Source organism: Chelonia mydas, chromosome 11 (assembly GCF_015237465.2).
Source record: "Chelonia mydas isolate rCheMyd1 chromosome 11, rCheMyd1.pri.v2, whole genome shotgun sequence".
Lineage (NCBI taxonomy): Eukaryota > Metazoa > Chordata > Testudines > Cheloniidae > Chelonia > Chelonia mydas.
In genome coordinates this window covers 18920356-18926539 of record NC_051251.2, presented here as the reverse complement: position 1 = coordinate 18926539, position 6184 = coordinate 18920356, and positions in this window count along the sequence as shown.

The window sequence follows — 6184 nt, the reverse complement described above, 5'->3', positions numbered from 1 at the left end:
GATGATATGAAATAAATCTGCCTGAAGAAGAGCTCTGTGTAAACTCAAAAGCTTGTCTCTTTCACCACCGGAAGTTGGACCAATAAAAGATATTACCACACCCACCTTGTGTCTCTCATATCTTGGGAACAACACAGCTACAACAAGAGTGCAAACACAAATCTGTCTCGAAATTCATGCCTAGATCTTGTTACCATGTACAAAATTAAACAAGGTAAATGTGAATCTGTAGAAAATGAAGTACTATGTCACAGTGACAATTATATATGCATATGGGGAGCCCAATCTTCAAATGTGGGAACCAAACTCTGCACTAGGTCCTTAGCATGGCACCTAAGCACTTAAAATGGGTTTTTAGGATGCTTAGATAAGGTTCACAAGTGTAGGATCTTAATACTTAACATAGGCTCTCGGGTTTGAAAACTTGTCTCTAGATGCCAAAAGGAAGCAAATCCACAGAGAAATGGAAGGTGTAAGTTAAATGCTGCTGCAGCAACTTTAATTCATCCCTACTGTACTTTGGTATTATCAGGTAGCAGCAGAACGCTGAGCAATGAACTTACATATCTCTTTGAAAGTATTTACAATTACTTGGTGCACAATTTGTATAACAGGCTCACAGTATATTGGTACAATCTATAGGGTCTCTAAAGAGCTTCTCAGCTCCAGATCCTTGATCATTTGATAACACTAAGTCCTGCTGAGTGAAGGCTTGAGTGAAAGCAATAATTCAGAATTTCCTTCCTTTCCTTCCTTAACATTATTTTAACATTGTTTTGTGTGTTTATTGTATTGTAGGGCATGGCAAACCTGATAAGAGAAAAGCAAAGGTCAAGCCCACACTGGGAAGGTAAAATGAGTTTCCTTGCAGATCAGAATGGTTGAGATACCCATATACCCGGGAAAACTTGGTAATTTCTGACAGATATGATCATACTTTCTGACATGGAACAGACAGACAGGTTTTTGATTAAAGAGCATTCTCTGTCATCATGAGAGAGTCAAACAAAATGCTAACCTTCAGGCATCTCTCCCCTCTGAGGGACAGTCAGCATGGCTCATTTCCTGGGCATCAAGAGGAAAAATGTTTTTTGCACAAACCACTCAACTGAGAAGAACTGGAATGATATGCTTGATGACAGCAGCGACACATACTACCTAAAAAATTCCCCAGCAAGTTAAAATCCACTTTTGAATAAAACTATCTCCATCATAGATTAGGCTGCGCACACAAGATTTGATCCAAGATGATTTGCTTCTCTCAATTGCCCCACAATTTACAGCTGTGACTATCACATTCTTTGGGCAAAAAGAAAAGGAGTACTTGTGGCACCTTAGAGACTAACAAATTTATTTGAGCATAAGCTTTCGTGAGCTACAGCTCACTTCATCGGATGCATGCAGTGGCAGTTCATTCTCCTCAGTCATTTTAAGCTTATTTCTCTAGGGAGAACTAAAACAAAAATCACATTACTGAACCCAAATGTGGTGTTTGTTTTAATTTTAGTAACCTTCTAAAAGGATAAACATTTTTTCATTTCCTTCTGTTTTGCTACAGCTTCTCTTCTAATCTTCCACTGTGTGAGCTAATAACATTTCTCCAATATGATTAGATGCATTCATCAGAGATAATGAGAGAAGATAGCTGTGACCTTTTGGAATTTTTTTTTGGAATTCCTCCCACCCACCCCCCCAATCCTGTGTCAGGCCAACCATCTGTCCAGTTGATAAAAGCTGGATGCTGTTTCCACCCAAGCCCCTCACTGCTGCTCCTGAAATTGTCTGGGCATGGCTGCTACAAAATAACATTCAGTGCCTCCTCTCCCAAGAAGAGAGTTTGGCCATTGCCTCCACAGCACTCTAAGGCCCTGATAGGATAAGATCAACTCTCGAATGGATCTCAGATTAAAATCCCAGTGTGGAGGAGGAATCACTAGCCAGATCTTGTTTCTTAATTTTAGTGAATAAAGGGCATTCATATTTGTTAATGGATCCCTATAATTGGAGCAAAACAAGCATAGAAAGAACAATTTGATATTGATGGTGAGTAGGGCTACTGGGAGCGTGCACCACAGAAATTCTGCACAAATTTATAACATATTAATATTTGTATTATGACTAATTAGAACACCTAGTTACATTAGATAGGATTTCCTTTTTTCCAGAGGATATAAATCCTCACCCTTAAGGATACAGGCCAACCACTAGCAGATGAGGGTTAGGAAGAAATTTCCCCTTTGGGCAGGTTAAGAACATAAGAAAGGCTGTACTAGGTCAGACCAATGGTCCATCTCGCCCAGTATCCTGTCTTTGGCAGTGGTCACTGCCAGATGTTTCAGAAAATGAACAATTCTCAGGGATCCATCTCCTGTTATCCAGTCCCAGTTTATGGCAGTTGGAGGTTTTGGGATACTGGAACCAGGGGTTTGCATCCCTGACCATCTTGGCTAATAGCCATTGATGGACCTACCCTCCATGAACTTAGCTAACCCAGTTATAGTTTTGACCTACACAATATCACCTGGCAATGAATTCCACAGCTTTACTGCACACTGTGTGAAGTAGTACTTCCTTGTGTTTTTTTAAACTTGCTGCCTATTAATTTCATTGGGTAACCCGTAGTTCTTGCGTTATGTGAAGGAGTAAACAGCACTTCCATATTCACTATCTCCATGCCATCCATGATTTTATAAACCTCTGTCATAGCCCCCTTTAATGGTTTCTTTTCTAAGATGAACAGTCCCAGTCTTTTTAATCTCTCCTCATATGGAAGTTGTGCCATTCCTGTAATCATTTTCATTGCCCTTCTTTTGCACGTTTTCCAATTCTAACATATCTTTTTGAGATGCGATGACCAGAACTTCATGCAGGATTCAAGTTGTGGGTGTACCATGGATTTATACAGTGGCATTATGATATTATCTGTTTTATTAACTGTCCCTTTCCTAATAGTTCCTAATATTTTAGCTTTTTTGACTGCCGCTTCACATTGAGCAGATATTTTCACAGAACTATTCATGATGACTCCAAGATCTCTTTCTTGAGTGTAGCAGCTAATTTAGACCCCATGATTTTGTATGCATAGTTGGGATTATTTTTTCCAATGTGCATTACTTTGCACTGATCAACACTGAATTTCATCTGCCATTTTGTCACCCAGTTTAGTGAGATCCCTTTGTAACTCTTCACACTCAGCTTTGGGTTTAACTATCTTGAGTAATTTTGTACCATTTACAGACTTTGCCACCACACTGTTCATCCCTTTTCCCAGATCATTTATGACAGTGATTCTCAAACTTTTGTATTGGTGACCCCTTTCACACAGTAAGCCTCTGAGTGTGACCCCCCTTATAAATTAAAAATACATTGTTTTATATTTAACCCTATTATAAATGCTGGCGGCGAAGTGGTATTTGGGGTGGAGGCTGACAACTCGCGATCCCCAAGTAATAACCTCATGATCCCCTGAGAACTCCTGATTTATGAATATGTTGAACAGCACAGATCCCACTACAGATCCTTGGAGGATCCCACTATTTACCTCTCTCCACTGTGAAAATTTACCATTTATTCTTACCCTGTTTCCTATCTTTTAATCAGCTACCGATCCATGCGAGGATATTATCTCTTATCCCATGACTGCTTACTTTGCTTAAGAGCCTTTGGTAAGGGACCCTGTCAAAGGTTTTTTGCATGGGCGACCGGTGACCCGGGTGTTGGGGGAGGCTAGCCCCCAGCTCCTCCCCTTCTGCCCGAGGCCCCACCCTTCCCCCTTCCTTTCTCCTCCTCGCTCAGGAGACCAGAGCACCCACACCGCGGCCCCAAGCCCTGGTGCACTGGGTGACACAGTCCAAGTGCTGGGCGGGCAGCATGGCCCCAGCACAAGGCACCCTGAGTCCCCGCGGCAGGCCAGCCAGCTCCCACCCCAGCCCCAGCCAGCCTGGGCCAGTGCAGAGCACCAGGAACTGCAGGGGCCCTGGGGGCGCAGTGTGGACTGGGGCACGCCAGGCTGTTTGGGGAAGCACAGCCTCCCCCAGCCTATGATACACAGCACCCATGGCTTTTTGAAAGTCCAAGTACACTATATTGACTGGATCACCCTTGTCCACAAAGTTGTTGACTCCCTCACAGAATTCTAATAGATTGGTGAGGCATGATTTCCCTTTACAAAAGCCATGTTGACTCTTCCCCAACACATCACATTCATCTGTGTGTCTGATAATTCTGTTCTTTACTACAGTTTCAAACAATTTGAAGTTAGGCTTACCAGCCATGATTGCTTCTGGAGCCTTTTTAAAAAATCAGTGTTACATTAGCTACCCTCCAGTCATCTGATACATAGGATGAGTTAAGAAGCAATAGCAGGGGCAGGCAAACTTTTTGGCCTGAGGGCCACATCAGGTTTCCAAAACTGTATGGAGGGCCGGTTAGGGGAGGCTGTGTCTCCCCAAACAGCCAGGTGTGGCCTGGCCCCTGCCTCCTATCCAACCCCCCACTTCTCGCCCTCTGATGGCTCCCCCAGGACTCCTGCCCCATCCACCAGCCCTGCTCCCTGTCCCCTACCGCCCCCCGGACTCCCCCACCCCTGACTGCCCCCTGCCGCCCCATCCAACCCCCCCCCCCGTCATTCCTGACTGCCTCCAGGGGACCCCTGCCCCATCCAACCCCCCTGTTCCCCACCCTCTGACTCTCCCCGACCCCTATCCACACCCCCGACCTCTGACCACACCCCCAAACTCTCCTGCCCTCTATCCAACCCCCCCTGCCCTTTTACCGGGCTGCCTGGAGCACCGGTGGCTGGCAGCACTACAGTTGCACTGCCCAGAGCAGCGGGTCAGGCCGTGGCTCTGCAACTGCGCTGCCCGGCTGCCCAGAATGTGGTGCAGCGTGGTGTGCTGGGGCTCCGGGGGAGAGGGAACAGCAGGAGGGGAGCCAGGGGCGAGCCTCCTGGGCCAGGAGCTCAGGGGCTGGGCAGGAGGGTCCCACGGGCCGGATGTGGCCCGCGGGCCGTAGTTTGCCCACCTCTGAGCAATAGGTTATACCATAGTTAGTAGTTCTGCAATTTCGTATCTGAGTTCCTTCAGAACACTTTGGTGAATATTATCTGGTTCTGCTAACTTATTTCTGTTTAGTTTATCTATTTGTTCCAAGACCCCCGCTACTGACACCTCAATCTGGGGCAGTTCCTCAGATTTGTCATCTAAAAAGAATGTCTTGAGTGTGAGAATCTCTCCCATATCGTCTGCAGTGAAAACCGAGGCACAGAATTAATTTAGCTTCTCAACAACAGCCTTGTCTTCCTTGAGTGCTCCTTTAGCATCTTGATCATCCAGTGGCCCCACTGACTGTTTGGCAGATTTCCTGCTTTTGATGTACTTTACAAAAATTGGCTGTTAGTTTTTGGTTTGGAGAGTGGGAGGGGAGTTTAGGCCTAAGTTTAGAGTGTGATTGTTAGGTGTATCTGCCTCTTACACTCCCTCTCTAAACTCTCCTGTGTGCTGCTCTTGTTTGCTAGCTCCTCTGGTCACTTAGGAGCTGGCTCTTTAAAACCCTGTTCTTCCTGAGTGCCCCACCCTCTTGTCAAAGGATCCTAATGGGGTTAGCAATCAAAGAATAGCAGGGTACAGCCTCATTAGTAAGCTCTCAGCCTAGCCTGGCAGACTGCTTGGCTCAGTACAGAGCCCCCGCAACAGACCACACTATACACTTTAATCAAGCAAGCACATAGCAAACAAGCAAGCACACAACAAACAAACAGACAAACTCTCCCCAAGGGTCACATAGTCTCTCTTCCTTCACCCGGAGAACACCCTCGCAAAACTCCCATATGCTGCTCCTGTTTGTTAGGTTATTCCATAATTATTCAGGATGGGGTTGATTTCATCTTCCTCTGGTACTAATTACTGTCAATGACAGGATACTGAGCTAGATGGACCCTGGTCTGATCTGTGATAGTATCTCCTTTTTAGAGTTCTCCTGGGATTTTTGGTTGTCACAATATTTTCTGCTGAAATTAAGCTTTCATTTACAAATTTATGTTCCTCTAGCCTCTCTGATTGGCCAAAACAAAACCTTCTCAATGTAAACTGATTCACTGCTCTCTTCCTGAATCTGTAGACTCACAAACCGGAACATCAGCTCTAAAAGAGTTGAGGTTACTAACCTCATTCATCTCAGTGAGCAG